The sequence below is a fragment of the Protopterus annectens genome, chromosome 5.part0 (assembly GCF_019279795.1).
Source record: "Protopterus annectens isolate FY-2018-M chromosome 5.part0, PAN1.0, whole genome shotgun sequence".
NCBI lineage: Eukaryota > Metazoa > Chordata > Ceratodontiformes > Protopteridae > Protopterus > Protopterus annectens.
In genome coordinates, this window is record NC_056735.1 from 1,809,473,802 (window position 1) to 1,809,500,227 (window position 26,426).

The 26,426-nt window shown below is 40.7% G+C and overlaps 1 protein-coding gene across 1 annotated transcript in view; it reads right to left on the reverse strand.

Annotated features, from left to right (window-relative positions):
* Nucleotides 1-25,942, reverse strand: part of TRMT10C (tRNA methyltransferase 10C, mitochondrial RNase P subunit) — a 75,839-nt gene extending 49,897 nt beyond the window's left edge. The window contains exon 1 of the mRNA XM_044071596.1: nucleotides 25,870-25,942. The gene's annotated coding sequence lies outside the window, so the exon portion shown is untranslated. The remainder of the gene's footprint in view (nucleotides 1-25,869) is intronic.
* Between the last annotated feature and the right edge of the window lie 484 nt (nucleotides 25,943-26,426).

Sequence of the window (26,426 nt, forward strand, 5' to 3'; positions counted from 1 at the left end):
CTGGCTCCGGTAGGAAGGGGTGGCAGCATAACTCTCAACATTATAGAACAGTAAATCTGGACAAGGGCATAAAAAGGGGACAAAGGCCCAAAAATGGGACAATTAATAAATATTGCACTTATAAACTTAGAAAGTTGCTAAACAGGTTTTGCATTAGAGTGAATTTTCTTAAGGATATGAAATCTGAAAATCAAATGCCTGTCAAATTTGTGACTTCAGTGTTCAATTTGCCAGTGATTTGACAGAAAACTGCAATTTTATGAAAAAGAGACAAAAATCTGGACTTTCTGCAAAAATATGTACTGTTGAGACATATGGATGGGAGTCTTGAAGCAGCACCCATCAATCATTTTCATTTGTTTGCCAAAGCCATTACAGCAGTGTTTTGCAGAAAGGTGGGAAAGCCTTAAATTTGATTGGTATGTTGTGTGGGTGTGGGTAGCTGTGTTTGTGGAAGTTGGAGGTGTGCCTTTGTAGGTGTGGTGCGAATGTTATGGATTATAAAATGGAGAGATTAAGAGTAAAGTTGTGCTCAGTGAAGTCCCTAGCAATTTTATCATTGCTTGATTCAGACATATACATTCCCGTGTTTGTCAGTACTATGTTTGAGTGCATTGTTTTAGAGTGTGGTATCACTGCTGCAGCTGCTGCTACTCTTTCAATACAACTATCTGCTTTGGAAGTTTTCTCCAGCAGTCTGTTGCTGAGAGGATGAGAGACATGCTACAGGTATACAACGAAGACAAACTAGATAAAGCAATAGTAAGAAAAAGTACTAGGTCACATCAAAGGCTTCAGAGGTCATTGTTAAGAAACTGAGAACTGTTGTAAAATTTATCATTAAATACAATAAGTTCAGGTTATACTATAAGAGAATAACTATGTAAAGATAACCATGTCAGCAGCCAAAATGCATTATAAGTTGAATATTTTACTGTGCACATTTTAAATAGATAAGACTGGCCTAAACTCTGGTCTGATGCGTTTGCCTTTTTTTTTTTTTTTTTATTCCTGGGAAATGCTATTCAGAAGTGAAGAGGCATAATAGAGACATACAAGGGAACAGATTTAGTGGCACACCAGGCTGTGATTTTTTTTTTTTTTTTTGATGTCTATTGTCATGCAAAGCTGGAAATGTGAGACTGAAACCCACTGAAGGAGAGGAGATGGGAGGAGTAACCTGGCCAGGAACTGAAACTTGCAAAACTGCTCCCTGGGAAATGCTATTCAGAAGTGAAGAGGCATAGAGACATACAAGGGAACAGATTTAGTGGTACACCAGGCTGTGATTTTTTTTTTTACGTCTATTGTCATGCAAAGCTGGAAATGTGAGACTGAAACCCACTGAAGGAGAGGAGATGGGAGGAGTAACCTGGCCAGGAACTGAAACGTGCAAAACTGCTCCTTGTGAAAAGTCTTTTTTATCTCAGTAATTTGTTGACACTTTTGCAAGTTTCTTTCAATGAATGTGTAGTACATCAGTAGGAACAAAATTTGTAAAACGCAGCGCATACCAGTCAATGACACATGAGCTGCAGACTCTCAAACTTGGCAGTTTTTTTCAGGTGTTCCATTCTAAGTGAATGGAAGTCTAGTCTGACAGCAAATGGTAGGGCTATTTGTTCTCAGTCTGTGCATCATGGGACAGATTTAGCTTTCCAAATGAATCATGATGTCTGCCCCCATGAGGGTAGACAAGAGTAAAAACAAAATAAAATTAGGAATGAGTACTTATTTTGCTGCAGGCAGCTTTGGGAGGTGTAGTAAATCATGGCAAGATAAAAAAAATATGTTTTTTTCATCATTTGCCCGTAGTGGTCCTTTAATGATCTAGAGGAATTTCAACATTTCTTGCATAAAACACATGATGCAAGAATAACATTGGCTGGAGACTTAAAGTTACCAGAAACAGTCTGGAATAATACTGTTTCAGCAACAATAGTAAGACAATTATTTACAAGATATTTTCAGGAACAGCAATTGCTTCAGACTGTAAAAAAGCCTACCAGGGAATGGAACATACTAGCCCCGTGATGGCGAACCTGATACGCATGTCAAAGGTGATACACCATAACCATAAGGGTTGGGAGGGTGGCCTAATGGTTAAGGTGTTTGCCTTACAAACACAAGGTGCAGGGTTTGAGTCTCACAACTGATAATTGGCTAGGCTTAAAATGGCTTGCAAGGGCAATTAGCTTAGTAGTAGACTATGAACTATAACATTTTGGGTGACACACCAGCATTCACCAACACCCGAGCTACCAAAGAAACTTCAACACCCGAGCTACCAAAAAAACTGCTTTTACATTTGTTGCTTGTGTGGAGCGCATTGAATTATTTTGTGCCAGGAGCCAGCTCAACACTGCTGCAGAGGTAAGGAAGTTATTAACCTCAAAGACTATTTCAGTATACTTTCTCGACAGAGTCCGCAAAGGGCAGTGCTGACATTATTTTTCTCTTCATGGTTACACTTCTCCGAAGGGCAAATAGTCTGCATTTCTATGAGTGTGCCGATTTACATTCCTCTCAACAGTCCCTCTTAATCCCTCCTAAAACTGGAAACTTTTTACACTTAATGACAATAATTAGATTTATAGACTAATTTTACTTTAGAAAATGTATATTAATTCACATTCGTTTTTTTTTTTCCGTCAATATCTCAAATTTATAATATTAGTAGTTTAAAACTGTCCATGTCTCTTATTTCTAGATTTGTTCCAGATTCTATTGAGATTTATCCCTGATGTATTGAGAGCCATGTTGTTTTATTTATTTATTTTTGTTTGGGGGGGGGGGGGTGACACGCAAGCAGAATCAAGTTAGGCATTTTCCCAGTTTTTGACATGCTGAACCCAAAAGGTTTGCCATCACTGTACTAGCCATGGTTTGTGTTTCTAAAGAAATTATTATTTCTTGTTAAGTTTTACCACCACTGATGTGCAGTGATCACGAGGGTTATAAAGGTTAATTTGTTGTTAGATAATTCTGCCAAAATGAAATCTAAACAAATGCACAAAAGATTAATAATAGATTATACAGAAACAAATACTGTCATTATGTAAAACTAACTGGAGTAATGCTTTCAGTGGAAAAACTGTAGAAGGAATATGGAAAGTTTTGAAAGAGAAATTGTTTGAATGTAAAACATGATCAGGATCTAAGCACATAACATCAGGAGGCTATATTCCTATAAAAACAAGATACGTGATTAAGGTGAGAGTCAAAAAATATACCAAACAGAAAAGAAGTTGACTACTGTGTGTATTAGATTCTAAAATATCAGACACAACAAATTATAGATATATTTACTAAATCTTATGCAAAGCAGTTGGTCTCCACAAAGGTGGCAATACGCTATCCTAGCGACATCCAAGTAACCTCAGATACTGAAATCAAATCAGATTGTACTAAAAAAGAACTAGCAAGCAAGAAAATGTATCTAAAGATATTGAGAATACAGTAGAACCTCCATAGCCGATCACCTCCCCACAATGACCACCTCAAGTTGACCTAATTTTCGTAGACTGGACATGCACCACATGTACTAAATGGAAAACCAACCTCTCTATATTGACCACCTCTGTAAGCTGTATCTTGACCACTTGGACTGTGACACACAGTATTAATTATCTTCTATAACTTGACCAGTTGATTCCACCCTACACTAAGGGGTAGAAGGTGTGGGCTTTGACCTTTAGTTGTATTATTTTTTCTTTAGTGGAAATTCTTTTTTCACATTCTATTATTACCACATGTTGGATTAGGCTTAATGTCCTATTGCTTATAATGAGTTGCTGAAGATTTTTAAAATGAAGGACTGGTCTGAATTTTAGGTACATTCTACAATTACTGAAAAATTTTACAGTTAATCAAGACATGATGGCCCAAAGGAAAGATCTCAAAAAAACTGATGGCCCAAGGAAAGAAATCAAATAGCTGGCATTGAACGAAGAGGTTGATCTGCATTTTCTGGAAAGCAGCAGCCAAAGAAAGATGGCAGAACATTTTGGTGTTAGCAAGATGACAGTTAGTAACATCCAAAAATGTAAACATGAGTACTTGGCTACATATGGTAAGGAAAGTGGAGACCTACAGCGGAAAAGGAGGAAAACTTCCCTCAAAGTCAATAAAGCCACATTAAGCTGGTTCAAACAAATGAGGGCAGTTAATGCCTGAATCTTTGGGCCGATGATCCAAGAAGTTGCTAAAAAATTCGCACAGGAATTTGGGGTGGCAGATTTCCAAGCATGAAGTGGTTGGCTCGAGAAATTTAAACTGCGACACGAGAGCTCCCAGAAAGTCTTGTTCAATGAATCCAATGAAGTTTCAGTAGAGGTTGTGGAAGAGTTCATCAAAAAGTTCCTGGACTTTGCTAGAGGCTTCAAAGATGATGACATCTTTAACGCTGATCTGATGAGTGTGAACTCTTTTTTTCAAGGTGATGCCCGACAGGAGCCTCGTCATGAAGGATGACAAATGTAAGAGCGGAAAACTTTCTTTGGAAAGTTTCACAGTTCTGCTTTGCGCTGGCTCAACTGGGGAGAAACTAAAGCCCTTGGTAATTGGGAAATGAGCAAAGCCACTCGCATTCAAGAACCTGAAGCCCAAAGACTTCCCCGTCACTTGGAGATCAAACAAATACACATGGATGACTGTTGCCCTATTTGAGGAGTGGGTAAGGGGTACTGACCGAGAAATGAAGAAGAAGAAACTGTCCTGGCCACCCGCAAGTGAATCATCTCACAAACATGACAGTGAAATTTCTGCTTCCAAACACGACCTTAGAAATCCAACCTCTTGACCAACGCATCATCAAAACATTTAAAATGCACTACCAAGCCCACATCCTGCAGTGGGTCATTACTAAAACACAAACATGTCATCTGTCTCTGGAAGCAATTTCATCCGTTACATCAGTTAACACTCTGGATGTTGTCCTCTGGATCAGTTCTGCTCAGAATAAAGTTCAGCCAGAAATGATATAGAAGTGTTTCTAGAAAGCTGGATTTGTCACAGCCCAAGAGCATAAAGTTTTGGCCCCATCAGACAGTCCCATCTCCCATGGAAGAATCTGAAGGAGTAGAATTTGAAGGTTTTGTTGCAATGGATGATGAGGTGGCAACCCGTAATGAACCTGACAAGCAATTTTCCAAGCGATATTACCCGAAGTACAGACCACAGTAAAAGTGCATGAAGCAGCTGATAAAGTGGAAGAAGCAAGTGAGGATGACACCGAAATTGCAGAGACTTCAAAAGAAGAGGATGTCAGGCAGCTGAAGTCATTTGCTGTGGAAAAATGCCCAGGTATGCTGAGTGGCATAGCCAGCATTCAGCGTGCTTTCTCCACTTACCTTTGTAACACGACTAAAAAACAGACCAAGACTGACTTTTTTCAGAAAGAATGATTAAACATGAGAAAACATTAAATGTATGTATTAATTTTGTATGATACTGTATGTATGATTTTGTATGATATTCTCTAATAAAAGCTGTACAAGAAAGTAAAGTACATGTATGTATCATTACAGTAGGCCTAGTTCCTTATGTTGACCACCTCTGTATGTTGACCAGTTTGTTAAAGTCCCTTGGTTGGTCAACTTACAGAGGTTCTACTGTAATACTAAATAATTTTGCAGATACAAATAATATGGTAGAAGTAAAGATATACAAATTGATAAACTGTGTGTTGATTCTAAAATTTCTCAAACACAACAGATATTTTTATGCAAAGCAGTTTATCTCCACAAAGGTGGTAATGCACTGTCCTGAAATCAAATTAGATCATACTGAAAAAGAACTATGCAAACTGGGGCCAAAGTACAGGGAGGAGACTAAATTAGTAATAATGAACTGAGAACACTTTGGCATGAACTTACAGTACCATTACAGTTATTTACTAGGTTATATAAACATGGCAAGATTCCTCAAGATTGGAGGCATGCACTTGTTAAACCGGTCTTTAAGGGAAAGGGAAGTAGGACAAACCCAGAGTCATACAAACACTCAAGTTTAGTTTCATGTTGTGAAAAAATAATGAAGATTATATTGGATACATTACTGTCAGAACTGGAAAGATTGGAACTTGAAACCACATAATCAGCATGCATACATAGAAAATATATCTAGTAAACTAAAATACGAGGCACAATGTAACAAACACCAATAAACAAAAAAACACTGTGGAGAGGACAAAACGCACCGGACAGCCAAGAAATTTTAACTAATTGATGAAGTCTTACAGTTTACTGACGAAAAACGTGGTGTATTGTCTAACGTTTAACATTGGAATAAATTAGTTAAAATTTCTCGGCTGTCCGGTGCGTTTTGTCCTCTCCACAGTGTTTTTTTGTTTATTAGAAAATATATCTATTACCACCAATAACATGATGTTCTATAGCAATATAATAACAGCTATTGACAAACTGTGCTGTGACATCATTTATACAGATTTAACTTTAACATTTGATAGGGTCATACACAAAACACTGATCAATAAATCAGAACAACTATGTATTGATATACCCTTGATAAGATGGATAGCTGCATAGCTTACAAATACAGCATGGCAAGTATCATACAGCAACTGGTCAGGTGAAATTCAAGGTTACAGTCAGGGTGTCCCACAGGTCTCTATCCTATGCTCACACATTTCAGATCTTTCAAATATATCCTTTTCATCTGAGGCATTATACAGTCTGTGGGGCTGTGTACTACATGAACTACAATATGAACTGGCACCTCACCTAAGTGTCATGTTTAATCATAGCCTTACCTCAGGTTTCGTGCCCACTGAGTGGCGCAGAGCTACAGTTATCCCAATCCACAAGGGGGGATCCACCTTGGATCCCGGAAACTACCGTCCCATCAGTCTGACAAGCCTTATCTGCAAGGCCATGGAGCGTATTATCATGGAACTTATAAACAAAGAAATTGGCAATCTTCAAACACTGGACCCCACCCAGTTTGGGTTTGTGAAGGGCCGATCATGTCTCCTGAACCTGATTGACTTCTTTGAATCAGTCTCCAGAGCCATGGACAAGGGTAAGGTGGTCCACACAGCCTATCTAGACCTTGCCAAGACCTTTGACACCATCCCCCACTCTGGAATCATAGATAAACTTACTAAGTTGGGCATTAATCCCTATGTCACCCAATGGGTTGCCAAATGGCTTACTGATAGAACCCACACTGTAAAAGTAGCCGACTCCAAATCCAGCTCCAGACAAGGGGAGTACCTCAGGGTTCAGTCCTGGGGCCGCTCTTGTTTGGCATCTACTTCTCTGAAGTACAGGTCAACACTAAGGGACTCTGGCTAACAAAGTTTGCAGATGACTGCAAACTGGGAGCCATTATTGAATCCCCAAATGATGTGGATACTCTACAAAAGGGCCTTACAGAAACAGATGCTTGGTGCCAGAGCCATGGGCTCAAGCTCAATGCCAACAAATGTATTGTTATCCCCTTTGGGAAATAACATGTATCCATGAATTACCATATAGGTGGCAGTATACTAAACACAGAAAGTGTGATAAGAGACTTAGGGACACAGGTGGACAGTGGTCTCACCTTCGATAACCACATCGCCACAACAGTCAGGAAATCCTTCTATGTGGCACACCTCATCACAAAGGGCTTTTCATCCAGAAAAAAGGAGGTCATTGTCCCACTGTACTCATCCCTCATTAGACCCATTATAGAATACAATGCACCATTTGGTATGCACCTCTCAAGACATCTGCAACAACTGGAAAGGCCTCAGAAATACCTCACTAAAAGAATCACAGGCCTAAAGCAGATGCCCTACGCTGACCGCCTTAAAAAACTCCAGCTATACTCTATCGCATATCGTCTACTTAGAGGCGATCTCTGCTTAACATACAAGGCCATGTCAAACCCAGAGCTGTTGGACATGCTACACTTAAAGAAATCCCAATCCCTCAGAGCTACACGCTCCAGGGATCTAAACCTTCTCATCACAATAAACAAAACATGCTGGATGGATAGGTTCCTGACCCAGAGACTCCCCAGACTCTGGAATAGATTGCCCATACATGTCAAGCAGAGTGCCTCTTTGGACCTCTTCAAGAGGAACCTTGACGATTGGATGGGAGAAAGGAAATTCACCCCAGGGATCACGTCAGTCACCCTGCTAGACAGGGGTCCAGGAAAGTAAATATTGAGGGAAGAAATAGCCAGGGAATTGTTATGGCTAGGCTTGTATAGGCCCTAGGGCTGATAGCCTAGTACCAACCTATGAACCTATGCACATGACTTGAAAATAGGTAAACTGATTACATGTGCTACAAATAGGGCACGTCTGCAACAGAACTTGACTAACGATCATTTGGTCACCGGAGAACAATTTCTTGATAAATGCAACAAAAGCTAAGCATATGGGATTCAAGAGACATAAATTGCAAGGCGAGTACTTAATACAGCATACAGTGACTGAAACTGTAGATTCATTTAAGGATGTGGGTGAATGGGTGGATCCAGCTTCGAGTTTTTTTAATCATACCAACAAAATGGTTAATGATGGTTATAGAACTATTGGTTGTATAAAATTTACAAAGTCTAGGAAATCAGAAATGATGAAGTCATCATTGTTTGTTGGTTATACTACACACAAACCTGAATATGGAATAACAATATGAAAACCTTATAAGAAAACAAACATGAGTAAACTGAAAAGAATATAGCGGAAATATACCAAGGGCATCCATGGATGTGAAAATCTAAGTTACTACGAAACAATAATATATCTAAACTTGTACAGCATCTCATATAGGTACTTTAGAGAAGCCCTTATGCATATATACTCTGGGAATGTTTGGGGTCATCACAAAGTAGTACAGAATCATCAGACAGCCTTTGTAGAAGATTCTACAGGAATGAGAAGTGTACTAATTGTTTCTCTGACAGAGTAGCTGATGTTTTTAAGAACAGGCTGGATATTTATTACAGAAAAAAGTGTTTTAGTAAACTGAGGAGCCAGAAGGGCATTACTGCCCATGCTTTAATGTGTACATGGAAGTTCTGTTATGTGAAAGCACTGCTTGATGGCCATAAAAATATACACAAATTTAAGCCTCATTTCTGAAACTGCAACATCAAATTTGCTACCATTACAATTGTAAAATGTGAACAAAAAATATAGCAGAAGTTTCATTCATCATGGTACCATCTTTGGCATGACATCACAATTTCTCTACTCTTTTTTTTTTTTTTTTTATATAAATATTAAGAAAAATATGAAACTAACCTCTTCATAAAGCACAACACAATTAAGTTATTTCAACAGCTTTACAAAGTACTCATAAAAATCAGTGTTTTTGCCCATCTGCCTTAACATCACCTTCCACATGATGTTTTTTCAAACTGTTTGGTATTCAAAATCTTAAAAAGATTGATAGCTTGCATATAGGTGTAACAGCAGCCAGTGTTACCTCAAAAATCTAGCATGCTGCACATATAGCAACACTGCAATTTCTATTCAGCATGATATAAGCTTTCACATGATGCAATTAAATGAGTATAATACAAGTAAAGACCAACACATGGTATCTTCAGATAAACAAAAGTCTGAAAATTATGACAAAAGTCACTATGAGAGGCAAATGACTTGTGGCTAAAAGAAGACAAATATAATTTCTGGAGATAAAGTGTTTTAAAAAAGTGATCAACAAGAAATGGCTTTCTGTGAGTTGTGAGGGGTTTTCCCTCTACACACCCGACCTTGGAGATTTACTTTTCATATCTCATTTTAAAGGTAAATAAAGCATGAAAATAACCGTACTGAGTACTTTTGCAAATGTTGTGTTAAGAAGCAAGAGCAGCAATACATTAATAAAATAACTTCAATGTGTACCAAAGAGAAACGGTAATGAATCCATACTAAAAGAGCAGATAACTACTCTAACTTCTAAACCTACTGACAGAGTTTCTACAGAAACAAAATACATGCAAATGTGGCAATACAGGACATACCACATAGACTGAAAGTTAACCAAATACTCTCCCACCATTCTTGGCCTCTGTCAAGATCAATGCAGCTTTCAATGCCTCACTGTAATCTATGACTCTCTCTCTCTTATGCAAACATATACATAGTATTATTATTCTATACTCAGGTAACAACTGCCTCCGCTATATCCTATGTATAATGTAGTGCAATTTCTTGCACAATGACAAACTATCTTAATGTTGTAATTACTGCTGATGTGTGCAATTTGTATTAAATGTTGTTACATAAAGCCAGAGCTGAACCTGCAGTTGGTCATCCTTTGATCAGTGTCCCACTCTTGTTGTTGTTGTTTGTCTTTCGGATTTTCCCGGTTAGGAGTCGCCACAGTGGAACTTCGGTCTGCTAATGATTAGCAGTAGATTTTCAAGAAAGCCGAGGTGCCAGATCGACGTCTAACCTTCAATGAAGGCATGCCCACTTAAGCATGTCTTTCAAACGTCCATTCAACCGGGGGGAGGACATGCAGACTCCACACAGAAGGCACGCCCGGCACTCCGGCCGAGAATCGAATGGGAGAACCTCTTGCTGTGAGGCAACAACGCTACCGCTGCACCACCGTGGCTTTGATCAGTGTCCCACTCTGACAGATGTAAAATAAAATGCACTACAAATGTATATAAAAACTGGACTTAATACAGCTGTGAATTAATACAGTGACCACCAAGGGATGTGCAGTTATAAAACAATAGAAAATGGGGGAGGGAGAAAAAGTAAATATCTGTACTCCAAACAATCCCTTTTTTCACAAATTGTTCTGAAATGGAAAAGAGACTTGAGTTTTATTTCTGCTGAAAATAGTCTACGTTTTAACCAAAACAATAACAGCTTGTTATACCTATGTGACCAGGTGTAATACATTTAATCCTGTATCTGCCAGCTTTTACACTACTTACTAAAGGAGGCTCAACTTTAGTTTAAGTTACTTTGATAGCTGAGACAGGCCAGCTAGACTCAGTCAATTTTCAGTGGTGGCCCAGAGAGATGAGCTCCAACATACCACAATCTTCAGGAAATGCATGCATCAACAGAGTTTTCATTTTTGTGTTGATGCAGTAAAACATTGTGAAAAATAACAATACTTGGATAAAGACTGCATGGTCTTAAGGCTATGTTATACAGATATGTTAAATACATTATATAGATACGCTATAATTAAAGAACATATCCAATGAAAGCTACACAAGATGCATATGACAACAGAAATATAAATAAAGCACCCTTATAGATGTAAGAACAAACTATATATAGCAAAACTGTGGCAGAAAATATGGTCTTATAGCTTGAAAGAATGAGTCCATACAATACTTAAATAGTAGTAAGAATGAACAAAAAAAGGCTGAGATTCGGGGGAGGAGCTGAGAGATGGGAAAGATGGCAGGTAGCTCAAAACGGCGAGAAAGACATGATCCATCTCAACTAGTTAATTACCCCAAGCAGGGTCAGTTAACTTTCATTCAGACAGGCCTACTAATTATGGAATACTTTTTGTATGGCTACATAGCTATGTTACCATAAGATTAAAGTTTTTTTTTTTAATAAACAGAGTTATTGATGCTAATTTTCTGACTTTCACCATTAGATTATTCTATAGTTTAACATCATGGTGGAACAAGTAAGGTGATCTAGATTTAGCAAACGGGATTATATGCTGTACCTCAAACCTGAAGTGTGGTCTTGGGGTATACCACTGGATAACCAACTTGGCTGCTTCAATGACATAGAAGGACAAAGACCTGACTACAACCCAATCGACCTGTGTTTGATTAGTGGCTCAGGTGGGCCCATTCAGGGGTAGGTGGGCAGTTACATCTATGTTCCCAGCTACAATCCCTGTTGAAGACTGGGGATGTTGCATAAGGGGATGTAGCTCAGAAGGGGTAAGGTGGTGGGCACAGCTAAGCTGCTGCAAAGGTAGTGCATTATCCTACATACTCCCATTGCACGCCACCCCTCGAGCACCACAATGCAACTTCAAGGGGAGGGGTGGTAGAGTTGGTAGGGCATAAATGATTCCCGCAATTGAGTGTAGATGGTCAAGACTGTCAGGACTCCCTTAGGTTCCAAAACAGGCCTAAGCAATAAGTGGAGCATGTCCAGGGTACAGAGTTGCTGGTAGACACAAAGTGAATGTGGAGACTGGGTAGCAGTGCCATGAGGATGGTGTAGGACACCAAAAAAAAAAAAAAAAAAAGACAACCAACTTGACTTGATGGCAGGTCACTTGCCATGTGTATACATGTGCCAGCTTTCTTGTAAGAATGCCAATATGGTTTGCCTACAACTAAGATTATATAAATATGGTTTGTTTTCATTTATATAAATATAACTCTTATGGACTGCCTATGTTATAAGGGATAATTTATTAAAGAAGTTTCTTGTTAAAAAAAATAAATAAATAAATAAAAAAATGTGAGGATATCAAAGCTCAGACCAAACAATTTTTTTCAGTGCCACTCAATGGTGTTTTCTAGCTTGCATTGTTGGCAGCAAATCTGGCAAGCCTGTTATAACTATGTTCAAAACTTTGGTAGCTGCAAGCAGTTTAGATTTGCAAAACAATGAAATGGCATGCAAAAAACTGTTGTTGTTTTGTATGCAATTTCAGTATTTTACAAATCTAAAGCCTTGTTTGTTAACAGAAAACAATCAGATAAGGTCAGCAAGAAAAGGTTTTATCCTGTAAAATAAATTCATATCTGGTTTTCACTACTTTAATAATATGTCAATTACAATTTTATGCGTGGGTAGGGGGGTCAATAATAACATCCTACAAAGCTTACTACTGCCCACTATTCAATAACAATGCCAAAGGTGGACAGAATACAGAAACCTGAAATGTTTTGGGCATGGTGTAGTGGATGAGAATATTATGGTTGTGGACTATACATGCATTTAGAAGGCCAGAAACAGCAAGCACGCCATGATGTTAGTAAAAGAAATATGTGAATGTAATTTGACTTTCTTCGAGGAATTTGGAGAGAACATAAGCAGATTCATCTACATACTGCATGTGTTTACTGTGTCCTAACCAAGTAGGAATATTTTTACTTTGTTTCGGAGCTATCAATACTGCAAACATGACTATAAAGTTTTATGAACGTTCTACTACTCAGTGTCATGACTGCAGCTCTCAATGGCTTATCTCAGATGTGATTTACAGTACTGTTTCATTCTGTACCCTTCTTAAATACAGAAGTGATTTACTAAAAGATTCTGACACATCTACTGCAAAGTGGGTAAGAGATGACAAGTTAAAAGTGTTTGGGCAATGTTACGATGATTTAAAAATGTAAATTTCAGTATCATATTCATCTCAAATGTAAAGGTTTGTATTTTAGAATATTCCCAGATAGCACAGACTGATCTTTAGCCTGGCATCATGCCTACCATCACAATGTTATCAGAACTGGTGAACAGAACTCATTCAAGGACAATGTTTTTTGCCTGCAGCTTTATCTATTTTCATTGCTGTGTGGATATGACGGGCTTAGCTGAAAGGATTTACAGACTGAATGCAAGCAATCATCATTTCTGTAGCCCAATCTGCATGTTTAATGCCTAATGATAATCCAATCCCTTTTAACATTTAACGGTTACCTTAAAAGAACATGCTCTGCTGTACTCTCTGGTGCATCTGAATTTAATTTGCCAAGGTAAAAAATTCTCTAACTTCTTGAATATGACATAGTGCAGTGCAGTGTAAGGTAGTTGAATAAATTACCACTACTCCTTCCACACCTTTATGAGTCCTGTCTTTGTAGATGGTTCTTACTAAATCATTACTTCTGGGTTATAAAACTTGTGTGATATCAGTCAAGCCTGTTCTACTGATATTATGTTGGCACTGTAATGAGGTGTCCAATTTATGGATGAGTTGGACCTTACTGCATAAAATACAGACATTAAAATGACCTTACTGCACACACTATGAGAATTAAATTTAATTACTATTAAACTTTTCTTATTATGCCAAAAAGGCAGTGTAACATTCTCAAATGCAGAAGTTGGGGCAGAGTGGATGGTACATGTCAATACATAACAGGATGAAATAAAGTACTTTGTGTTTATTTTTCAAAGCTTAGAGATGTACCAAATAGCCCGAGAACGTATGACAGCAGCTTGCTTAATATCTGTATTTGAAATACTTTGCTTGAAACAGTCAGCTTTTCTTCTATATGCTTTTTCCATTCTGTCTGTTAATCATCAAGGCTCCCCATTAAGCCAGGCCCCTTTGTTTCCCTCTCCTGGGTACTCTCCAGTGATGGTGAGAGCTGGCCATGGGAGGCAATCACACAGGCAGCCTCATTAGTGATTTGTGCCCTCAATCCAGATTCTAGTATGGATCCTACCCCTCCCCTCCGGGTTGGGAGGTTGGGGACAAGTCATCCACCTACATCACAATGTGATCCACTAAACACCTCTCTTGTGAACGCACACTCATGTACACCCACAATAAGAGCTACTGCATTTGTGGACTGGCACCATTCCTTGGGCTTCCATGCAACACTGTCTCACCTCCAAGTGACTAGGGGCACTGAACAGTCCTAGTCTGTTCCCATGAAGGGCAACACACCCATTCTTCCTACACCATCTTCAACAAATATCCAGTCACTAATCGAACTTGGCCACCTAGGCCATAACCAAGCTTTTATCCCTCTATGGCAATACAGCTGACTCTTGAAAACCATTTGATATCCTTCTAGTATCTCTGATTATACACTGGTCATCAATCTGAGAAAACAGAATAAGAAACAGGAAGGAGGCACCAGATGTGACATGCAGAACATATATTTGGTGCACATAGCCAGCTTTAGGCACCAGCAAACCCTGTGGTCGGTGCCCCCCCCCCCAACTAAAGTAAGTTACCTTATTTTGATATTTTGTTACATGCTTGTCAAACCAACAAAAGCTAGTATAGCAAAACTGTGCTAAACAAGGTGGATAATATTACTCTTACTTATAGCTCCTTTAAAATTAAAAGATGTATCTGGTTATTGTAACAGTGTTTTATCAAATAACAGCCTTCACAATTTCATTAAGTGTTTTACCATGGACATAGTGCCCTTGACTTGGTTAGATCCAGATAGTTGGCATTCCCTCCTATAAAACTAAATCATAGCCAACTTCAGGCACCTACAGTACTCATGGCTGCAGGGGCCCCTCCAATTATCATTGACTGTGTGTGGGGCCCCACAAAAGCTGCTACTTACTGGGGAAAAAAAGAGAAAAAAGGATGATTAATTTTGCGATTTCTGACTTTATCCAAAACAGGGTTCTGATATGCCCTGTTTGGATAAAGCTGATAATAAGTGAAGGAACATAAGCAAGATAAGTGCTAGAGATCAGCAGCCCAGAGCGACTAAACTAAATGCTTACTTTGGATTTTAAGAAGAGGTAATGCTGCCTATCTTCTCTTCTGGAATGTTTTTTTTTTTTTTTTTCAGGGAGTTTTCTAAATACTGGCAAAACACCATATACTATAAAAGGCAACTTCTTTGCTCAATAATTCTGGCAAAGGCAAAAAATAGCAGAATAACGGGCTCAAAATCAGGAACACTTTTAAATTACTCTAATTCACTTAAAAAGTGAACAGAATAACACTGCCCAAAAATGCAGGTTGATGCAAAATGTAAGAGGTATGAAACTCTGATGCCTGAATGTGACTGTAATCCCAAATTATTTACCAGCAAATTAAACTTTTTATGAAGGACACAGCAAAATTATGAGATAAAATCAAGGACACTGAAATGACAGACAGTGACAGGCATGCATTACTCTTCAATGAGGTAAACAAAACTGACTTACTCCTGCTACTGTTTAACAACCTCTAAATAATAGTTACTGATCTGATCTTGAACTAGTGCTGAATGTATTACTATTTGCTGAAATCAATGTAAAACTAGTACTGCTATGGATTATGTGTGTGTGTGTGGTGCTGTGTAAGAGTAACAAGCTAGCACTAATTAATTTCATTTTTTACTGCAAACATTATCAGCTTACCATTATGCTTGTGTGTGTGGGTGTGTGGGTGTGTGGCTACAGTATATCTGAGAGATTAACAAGTAAGCAATATTTTCTTTCACTGACCAGCATAAACATAGATCTTAAGATGTGATAGCTGGCTATGTTTGGTGTTTTTCAGAAAGAGGATGTATGTGTAAGCAACTGTACATTGCCACCTAACAGTGCTTTGCTCTGTTTGACGACTTTTTATTTTGTGTGTGTGTGTGTGTGTGTGTGTGTGTGTGTGTATTTTGTGTGTGTGTGTGTGTGTGTGTGTGTGTGTGTGTAGTCTGCATGCCCTCCCTACCTGTGTGCACAGAGACAGAGGAACACCAGAGGGTGTGTGTGTGTGTGTGTGTGTGTGTGTGTGTGTGTGTGTGTGTGTGTGTGTGTGTGTGTGTGTGTGTGTGTGAGAGAGAGAGAGAGAGAAAAAGTACAGTTTTGTACCTACCATAAATGTAGATGTTCGAAGATCCACATTGCTGCAGTCCTTACACTTGGGTAGTCCGCTGTCCTCGGTCGGCCCGAATATCAAAGTATAAGGCTGACGTCGGTCAAGGCGCATTTGACTGACATCAGGACGTCAGGGTACAAATGCGCATGACCGACGTCATATCCTCAGTCTTTTCCCGCCCCAGATGTCAGAAGGCCCTAAAAATAAAGGTCAAAACCAAAAGACAGCAAACAAACAACCAACCACCCTTGCACTAATTATATGTACAATATATACAATATACACAATATTTACAACCCAACCCACACAACCACCTCTAACTACAGAGGGGAAGGAGGGAGGGTAAATTGGACTGCAGCAATGTGGATCTTCGAACATCTACATTTATGGTAGGTACAAAACTGTACTATGTTCTTCATCTCACATTGCTGCAGTCCTTACACTTGGGTAGAATCCCAAAGCAGAGGTAAGGGAGGATGGCCAAACTACAAGGAAGCAGGAGCTGCCAAAATGCCCTGCAAAACAGCAGTGGCAAAACCAGCCCTGGATTTAGAGTAAAGTGGTAGGTGATAATGCCTAGAGAAAGTATGCACTGAACTCCAAGTAGCTGCCTCCAAAATATCCTTGGTTGCCACTCCCCTCAAAAGGCTGTCAAGTGGCAGTAGCCCTAGTGGAATGAGGCCTAATCCCAGCTGGAATCTCCTTGCCATGATGGGAATAACAGAAAGCAATGCAAAACCCAATCCACTTAGAAATAGTTTGTTTTGACACAGGCGTGCCCTGAGAACTCAAAGCAAAAGAAACAAACAACTGCTGAGACTGCCTGAACCCTTTAGTTCTGTCCAAATAATATCGCAACTGCCTGTGTACATCTAAAGTGTGCAAAATCTTTTCCCCTTTATTTTGGGGATTTGCATAAAAAGTAGGCAAATGAATAGTTTGGTTTAAAGCCACACTAGAAACCACCTTAGGCATAAAGGAAGGATTAGTACGTAAAGATACCCTATCCTTATGGAAAATCAAGAAAGGCTCAACCGCCATAAGGGCCTGCAATTCAGAAACCCTTCTTGCAGAGGTAATGGCCAACAAAAAGGCAGTCTTCCATGATAAATATTTCAACTCAGAAGTAGCTGCAGGCTCAAAAGGTTGTAGAGTGAGTTTCTCCAACACAAAATTGAGATCCCAAGCAGGAGTAGGAGCTCTACGTGGGGGTCTTATATTCTTTGCCCCTCTAAGAAATTGCTTGAACAAAGGATGAGAAAACAATGGAGGGTCACATTCATAGTGAGCTGAAATTGCTGCAGCATGAACCTTAATAGAAGAGAAGGACAAACCTTTGTCCAGTAACTCAGTAAGATATTGAAGAGCCACACTTAAATTAGGCTCAGAAACATCAAAATCCTTTGCTGCACTCCAAAATAAAATCTCTTCCATTTATCTGCGTACACTTTCCTTGTACTAGGCCTTCTAGCTTCCAAAATCACATTCAAAACTTGTTGTGGAAGTTGAGACCCTCTATGGTTCAAAACAGAATATGCCAGGCTGTTAGGTGAAGAGAGTGAAGTTTGACATTGAGCAAATGGCTGTCCTCCTGTGACAACAAGTGTGGAATCGAAGGCAAAGGCCATGGAGGCTTCCGTACCAGACTTCTCAGTAATGGGTACCAGTGCTGTCGAGGCCAATCTGGAGCTATTAAAATCATCCTTGGCTTGTCCTGTCTGACCTTTAGAAGTACCTTTGGGAGGAGAGGCAGAGGTGGAAAGGCATACACATGAAGATTGCTCCAATTGAAAGAAAGAGCATCCACTTTCCAAGCTGTGGGATGAAACCTTTTGTGCAAAACTTTGGCAGCTGATGGTTTAGTGGAGAAGCGAACAGATCTATGTCTGGAGTTCCCCATGACACTGTCAATTTCTGAAATACATGAGGATCCAATTTCCACTCGTGGGGATCCATAATTAAATCTGCTCAACACATCTGCTAAGGAGTTCTGTGCTCCTGGCAGAAACCTTGCCTGAAGATTGAGCTGTAAACTGAGAGCAGTCTCCCACAAAATCATTACTTGCCTGCATAGAGGATAAGAATGTGTTCCCCCTTGCTTGTTGATGTACCACATGACAGTTGTGTTGTCTGTTAGAATCAACACCTGCCCTGGAAGAAGTAAATCCTTGAAAGCTATTAATGCAAACTGGACTGCTAACATCTCCTTCAGGTTGATATGTAGATGTTGTAGTCTGGCAGGCCACTTGTCTTGTATCCACTTTCCATTTAGATGAGCTCCCCAAGCTTTGTCTGAGGCATCTGTCGTTAAAATCTGACTCGCCTCTGGCCGGGTCACAGAGAGTCCCTTGTTTAGGTGACATTCCTGAGCCCACCACAAAAATTCCTTTTGAATGCAAGGTATAATTTGAATGACAGTGTCCAGATCCTGGCAGTGCTGTGTCCATACATTTTTGAGATACCATTGCAGCTTCCTCATATGCAGTTTGGCATTGGGAAGCACCAGAATACAAGATGCCATGAACCCTAAGGCTTGAAGGACTGTCCTTGCAGTCAGCCCGGACTGATGAGATAGTTGATGGAAGTAAAGGGAAAGATTCTTTTGTTTGTCCGGGGTTAAAAAGGCCATCTGGGATGCTGTATTCAGTCTTACACCCAGAAAGCACATGTCCTGAGAGGGTACTAGACTGGACTTTATTTCGTTCACAGAATACCCCAGGCATCTTAGCACTGCTATCACATATTCCAAATGATGAAGAAGCTCTTCCCTTCCTTGAGCCAGAATCAGGCAGTCGTCCAAATAAGGATAGATCTGTATTCCTTTTAGCCTGAAGAAAGCTATCACTGGAGCCAGAACTTTCGTGAACACTCTGGGCGCAGTAGATAAGCCAAAGGGCAATGCAGAGAACTGATAGTGAGAAGCCCTAGCTCGAAAACGCAGATACTTCCTGCAACTTACTCTGATAGGAACATGAAGGTAAGCCTCCTTGAGATCCAAAGTTACCATCCAATGATCTTTGCCCAGCAGAGGTAAAAGCTGTTGTAACGTCAACATTTTGAACTTGGGAATGTCCAGATAAGTGTTGAGGATAGATAAATCCAAAATTGGTCTCCACGTGTTCCCCTTCTTTGGTACTAGGAACAGGCGAGAATAAAATCCTAGGCCCACTTCTGGCATAGGGACCGGCTGTATGGCCCCTAGTTGAAGTAACAGAGAAATTTGCTTGTGAGCCTCTATTCTTTGTTGAGGAGGAACGTCTGGCATGCCTCTGAAAGGAGGCAAGGTATGGAAATAAAACCTGTAACCTTGGTGTATGATATCCAATACCCATCTGTCTTGGGTAATTAAACTCCAATTTTCTTTGAAAAGTGCCAACCTTCCTCCCAAAGGTGCTGCCAGACGAGAAGGCTCTGGCAGCTGAAAAGGTAGGTCATTGGGTCTGTTTACGAAAGGACTGACCCCTGCCCTCACCAGAAGACTGTGCAGGAGAACTCCCTGTTCTAGGCCTGAAAGAGCCCTGAGCTCTGCCCCTACCACGTCTAGATCTACCCTTAGACTGGGAATCATAAGAAGGATACGTCCACCCTTTAGCAGGCCAATTTCTACTAAACTTTGGAGGCTGAACCTGCAAAAAATCTTTAACAGTCTGCATAGACTTAGCCTTGTCTTCCATTTTCTTTAAAACTGCCTCAACAGGAGAACCAAACAACACATCAGATTGTAAAGGAGCATCTAAAATCCTTGTTTTAACATGGTCAGATAAATTTTGATCCCTCAGCCAGGCGTGCCTGCGAAGAACTGACCCAGTGGCAGCCACCCTAGACGAGGCCTGTACAGCATCAAAACCACATTGCAAAGAATGCTTACCCACTTGTTCAGAAACATGTACTAAATCTTGTAACTCTTTACAATCAATACCTTCCGCCAGAGCATCAACCTTAGACTTCAACTGTGAAAGGAGATAGTTTTGGTATTTTAACATGTGAAACTGGCAATTCAAAGCCCTCATAGCCAGAGTGGAAGAAGTATAAACTTTCTTTCCCCATCTATCCAAGGCCCTGGCTTCTTTATCTGCAGGAACCGGATTCTTGACAACAGAAGCCTTAACACCTTTAGGCCCCTGGCTAACAGTTTCTGGGTCTGCCCTAGGACTCTTGAAAAGATACTTATGAACTTCAGGCACCCTGTAATACCTATCCAGTTTAACAGGAGCAGGAGGCAAAGAATCAGGATTAAGAGAAGCCTCTGTAAAACATCTTCCACTACATCCAAAATAGGAGGTATAGCCAAAGGCCTATGCTGGGGTAAAACAAAATTCCCTAAGCCTTTTCCTGGAATCAGAGAAGTCCTGACCTTCCCACTTAAAATGCTCCCTCATGGAATGAAGAGTTTCTGAAAAAGAAAAATCCTCAGGAGGAGAAGCAGAAGGAGTAGAATCATCCACATCAGAATCAGAATAAGGAGAGTACTCCTGCAAGTCTTCAGCCGAAGACTCTGAAACATCCAAGCCTGCTCAAAACTCCTAGCTCAGGCTCCAACCTAGGTCTCTTATCAGGAGGGGCAAAGAACCCTAATCAAAGAAATCAAATCTTCTGCCATTTTAAGCATATGCTTCTTGGGCACAGTTCCAGAAGAACTAGGGGTGACACCAGCCGAAGCTAAACCTGGCCTGCCTCTAGGAGAAGCCTTGGAAACAGAAGGAGAGGGCCTAGCCACCCTAGGCAGGGAGGGAGTATAGTAACCTGAGAAGCCCCATCACCCTGACCTGCCTCCTGAGAGGCCACATCCTGCAACAAGGTCTCTCCCTGGGATCCCAAAGAAACCTCCGGTTGAACCACCGGCTCCACCGACACCTCTAAAGAACCGCGTCCGCACGGACGGTTCTTCTAGCCTAGGCTTAACTGCTTTGTCCTTGCGCTTCTTGAAGAAGCGGCGCGGAGCATCCGACGGCATTTTATAATTGCACCGCTTCCAAGACTAACCTGGCACAATCTAATCTCCTCTTTATAGTGCGCTTATTGAATCTAGCACAAGAGCGACACCCAACAACGCCGTGCTCAGGCCCTAAACAAGGAATACACAAAGTATGATAATCTCTATGCGGTATCTGTTTCCCACAAGAAATGCAGTTATTCACTTTTTCTGACATCCGTTTAACCACTGAGGCAAGAAAAAACCAAAATATTCCCCAACGGGGTACTTAGCCAACTTTGACTCGGTCTGAAACTCCGGAATCGAAAAATTTCAGAACGCCAACCGGCACTTGCAATACTGCTTCTGCATCGGACCATGCGGCAAAAAAGACTGAGGATATGACGTCGGTCATGCGCATTTGTACCCTGACGTCCTGATGTCAGTCAAATGCGCCTTGACCGACGTCAGCCTTATACTTTGATATTCGGGCCAACCGAGGACAGCGGACTACCCAAGTGTAAGGACTGCAGCAATGTGAGATGAAGAACATCAGTAGGCAGTGCCTATAGCACAATTTCACTTAAATTCTGCCTTGTACATTGAGTTGTTGTAATGTATCATCATTGCAATTAAATGTCAGTCACTGAAAATGCCCCTATGTGAGACAGGGTAACAGTGTGGTACACAGATCTGAAATAATGTAAAAGAGCATGAGCACTGTAGCTACAGTTTAGTCTGTGCGTACTGTTCTTAAAACTCTACATTCTGAATGCTGGCAGTGACAGGGTGACAAACTAGAAATGTCCATGGGGCCCCAAACTTGACATTTGCTGCCCCCCCCCCAAAATGCTAACATTGGCTCTGCTGGTGCATCATAAGAAATGGATATAACCACATCAGTGGAAGTTCCACTTTGATGCTTGAAAATGGATGGCTGACAGATGGTGGAGCTGCTACTACTGCCCTGAAGTGTGGGTGGGTTGACTCAGCTGAGCCACTGTATCAAGAATCCCCTTCACTAGGAAGATCTTATTCTTTTGTGCTAAAATACTGCACTTGTACACTTAGACTCAGGCAGTCTCAAAACGGTCAATAAGCTGCTTTCTTTGGTTGCTTTTTCCTGGAATGTAGTGTAGTAAAAAAGGCCTTACTGACTGAAGGTGGCTTCCATACAGTGCGGATGTAGTTTTATTTGGGTATCTACACTTGTTCCCTAGCACTGTCACTCCCCGATACATAGGGCTTGCATTGTTGCTTTCCTCTTGTATGCTTCTAGTCCATGAAATATGTAATCTTATAGTAACATTGTCATCTGTACCACCTGCTTACGTAACATATGAAAAGTGCACAGTTCACTGATATCCATAAAAGTGAGGTGCATAACTTTCTAGGTGATGCATAGCTATGTGGTCCAACTCCCTCAGTCTAAGCCATAAAGTAAATCCTAACTGGACTACTCTGCCTTCTTTTTTTTGGGAGGGGTATAAGGTTTGGCTGTAGTATTTACATGTGTGTGTATATCATGTATTTAAAATTACTAAAAACACTCACCATCCAACCATTCATGGGCGACTTTAATTACCCCACTATTAACTGGGAATCGCATATGACACCAAACATACAGGCAGAGAGATTCCTGGATTTTGTAAACACAGACTCCCTGGACAAGACTGTCAGTACACCGAACAGTGGTGCAACCATACTGGATCTGGTCCTAACTAATTTGGGTGAGTGCTGCACACTCCTTAGTGTAATGTCTTCTCTGGTAAGGTCAAACCACAAAATGGTCACATTTGAAGTAAAAATAAAATCTGGAACTCCAGATACCCTGGAACATTCAGGAACTACTCTTAAGGCTAACTTCTTACTATTAAGTGATAACCTGGCAAAATTTCAAACCCCCATAAACCCCAGAATACTGCTGCCTACTTGGTTGTACCCACCAAGAAGAAGTACAAAACTAACTCAAAAAAACAAGCCACCCTGGTGGAATCATATCATCAATAGCTCAAGGCCCACCATGATTTTACCTCAAACTCCGCACCTTCTGACTCAACAAAACAATCAGATCCTGCACAGTCATCTCAAAACCTTATACCTGGCTGCATGGCAGATTCATTAGTCAAGCAGACAACACCTCTCTCTAAAGCTGTTATGGATGTCATTTTGGAGGCCAGGAGGCCTAGCACCAGAAAATCTTATTTAGAAAAGTGGAAGAGATTCTGTGCCTGGAACCAGGCTCAAAGCTTTGACCCTCTTGTCCCAAATATTCCTCAGATATTACAATACTTAACTGAGATGCGGGACAAAGGACTATCATTTTCATCCATTAAGATCCACGCCTCTGCCATCTCGGCTCATTACAACACAGATCCTCCTATTTCCTCTCATCCATTCTAAAACAGTACCTCAGAGGGGCTAAAAACGTAAGACCGCCCCGGAGAGCACCAACACCAACTTGGGACCTCAATTTTGTCTTGGAAAAAGTAACTTTACCTCCTTTTGAGCCAGCCAATTCAGCAGAATTAAAATATGCATCATGGAAAACTGTTCTGCTTCTGGCAATAACCTCAGCACGAAGAGTCTCAGAGTTACAGGCACTAATGGCAGTGGAGCCTTTTATCATTTTTCACCAAGACAGGGTTTCTTTAAGAACAAACCCTTAATTTATGCCTAAGGTGTGGATCTTAACCAAACTATTCACTTGCCAACTTTTTATCCAAATCCCCAGAATAAAGGGGAGAGACTTCTGCATTCCTTGGACATACACAGACAATTACGTTTCTACTTGGACAAAACAAAAGATTTCAGATAAACTGAGCAATTGTTTGTAGCATATGCTGCAGGATCACAGGGAAAGGCTATTTCAAAGCAGACCATTTCAAAGTGGATAGGACACTGTATCCGGTTCTGCTACACACAGCATGGGAAACCTGTACCTAGTAACATTAGGCCACATTCCACCAGGGCAACAGCCACTTCAACTGCCTACCTTAGAGGAGTACCTACCAAAGATATCTTGGAAGCTGCAACTTGGAGTTCAGTGCACACCTTTACTAAGCATTATCACTTGCCTCTTTATTCTAGATCCAGAGCTGGCTTTGCCACTGCAGTCCTGCAGGGCCTCATAGCCTCCCCAAATCCTCTATAGAACCAACCACCCTAACTCAGCTTTGGGATTCAACCCTAGTGTAATGACTGCAGCAGTGAAACACGATGAACGTAGTACAGTTTTTGTACCTACCATAAATGTAGATGTTCGAGTGTCTTCACTGCTGCAGTCCAGGTTACCCACCCACCATCCCCTCTTTCTTAGCTGGGACTTATCTATACCTTTCAACCCTATACTACCTATGTGGTGTATTTGCTGGTAACTGAAGGTTTTGTTTTTACCTTTATTGTATGTTTTATTGGAAATATGTATTGCCTACCTATTTGGGAGCACCTGACATCTGGGGCAAGAAAAACTGAAGAAAATGGCGTCGGCTGCATCTTATATACCCCTGGCACACTGACGTCAAGGAAGAAGCGACAGCAATCGACGCTGGACCAAGACTTTGGAACTCTGGCCGACTGCGGGACTGCCTGACGGCAGGATAAGCCTGCCGACTGCGGAACCGCCTGATGGCAGGATAACCCAAGTGTAATGACTGCAGCAGTGAAACACGATGAACATCTGGAACATGTTTAAAGAGGCTGCTACAGTCTACCAACAAATCAACTTGGGTGAATACACAGAAACAGTGATGGCATATATATCTAAATGTGTAGAAGACATGACTGTGAATAAAAATATCATAAGAGCAAACCAAAAACCGAGGCTAACAGGCAAAGTATATGAGCTTGTAAAAGAATGCAATGTGGCATTCAAGATGAATGACAGAGGTGACAGAGATGATCTTAGGATGGCAAGGGCAAATCTGAAGAGAGGGATAAGGGAGGCAAAAAAGGCTTTTAGTAAGAAAGTACAAAACTATTTCATCAACATGAGGGACTCCAGGAGTATGTGGCAGGGAATAAGGCCATAACCAAATACAAACTGACCTCAGCTCAATGTGAGGACAGCACAGAATTCCTGGATAGGCTAAATACCATCTACAGCAGATTCCAGGAGAGGAACTGCTCTAAGGCAATGATATTCCCTACAGACCCAGGCAATGAAGTGCTCATTCTAAACCACGCTGACATGAAAAAGACACTTTGTCTGATGAATCCAAGAAAAGTTGCCGAGCCGGACAACATTTTGGGTAAAGTGTTAAGGGACTGTGCTGAACAACTAAGCACTGTACTGACAGACATATTTAATATCTCCTTCAGCCAAGTGAAGGTACCCAAGTGCTTTAAAAACACAAACATTATACCACTACGAAGAAGGCCACTCTCTCTAGCCTTAATGATTATAGACTAGTGGCCCTCATGTCCCTCGTCATGAAATGCTTTGAAACGTTGGTCAAAAAACACCTGACAGCAAACCTTCCAATAGCACTTGATCCACTACAGTTCGAATACCGTGAAAACCGCTCCATCGTAGATGCCATCTCTGTTGCTCTGCATCTCACAATGGCACACCTAGAAAATAAGGACAGTTATGTCAGAATGCTGTTTACTGATTTCAAATCAATACAGTGATCCCACAACAGCTAATAGAAAAACTTGTCCACTTATGTGTAAATAACCACATGTGCAACTGGATCCTGGACTTTCGGACTGGAAGACCCCAAAGAGTATGTGTGGGCAAGAATTTCTCAAAGAGCATCACTATAAACACAGAGTGCCTCAGAACTGTGTGGTAAGTCCACTACTGTTTACTATCTTGACCCACAACTGTAAAGCCAGATTTAACACCAACCACATCATTAAGTTTGCAGATGACACTACAGTTATGGGCCTCATCAGCAAAGGAGAAGAAAAAGCTTACAGGGAAGAAGTGAGTTCTCCGACTGACTGGTGTGCCAGGCATAATCTTGACCTCAATGTCAGCAAAACCAAGGAGTTCATAATAGACTTCAGGAGTGTACAACCAGCTCACT